The sequence below is a fragment of the Octopus bimaculoides genome, chromosome 9 (genome assembly GCF_001194135.2).
Source record: "Octopus bimaculoides isolate UCB-OBI-ISO-001 chromosome 9, ASM119413v2, whole genome shotgun sequence".
NCBI classification, from domain to species: domain Eukaryota; kingdom Metazoa; phylum Mollusca; class Cephalopoda; order Octopoda; family Octopodidae; genus Octopus; species Octopus bimaculoides.
The window spans coordinates 85,435,375-85,435,895 of record NC_068989.1 but is presented as its reverse complement, the minus strand read 5'-3'; the positions used below and the strand labels follow the sequence as shown (position 1 = coordinate 85,435,895).

The 521-nt window shown below is 23.0% G+C and overlaps 1 protein-coding gene across 1 annotated transcript in view; it reads left to right on the top strand.

Annotated features, from left to right (window-relative positions):
* The window catches only part of LOC106869544 (leucine-rich repeat flightless-interacting protein 2), a 199,009-nt gene that overhangs the window by 135,420 nt on the left and 63,068 nt on the right, over positions 1-521 (top strand). The gene's annotated exons all lie outside the window — the stretch shown is intronic.

Here is a 521-nt window from a genome sequence, read left to right as displayed (position 1 = left end):
TATATATATATATATATATATATATATATATATATATATATATGCATGTATGTGTGTGTTTATGTAATTTAATATAAATGAAGGAACAGGAGATTATGCAAATGAAGTTCATTGCATAATCTGTTCTTTATCATTTATCTAATTTCCTATTACACTCTGTCTTTGACTAGCACTTTATTCTGAAACCTATGTATATTGAGTTCTAGTACCAGGTGATTAGTGTTGCTGTGCCTAAGTGAAATATTGAAATATATTTATGAATATATATTTGTTTGTGTGTGTATGTGTATATTTATTTGTATGTGCATTTATGTAAATGTATGTATATGTATGTACATCTGTATGTATATGTGTGTGTTTGTCTGTGTATATATGTATCATGATGATGATATATTTATATATGTGTGTATTTGGATTTGTAAGTTTATGCGTGTGTGTGTGTGTGTGTGTATATATATATATCTATATATATATATAGATATATATAGATATATATATATATATATATATATATATATATA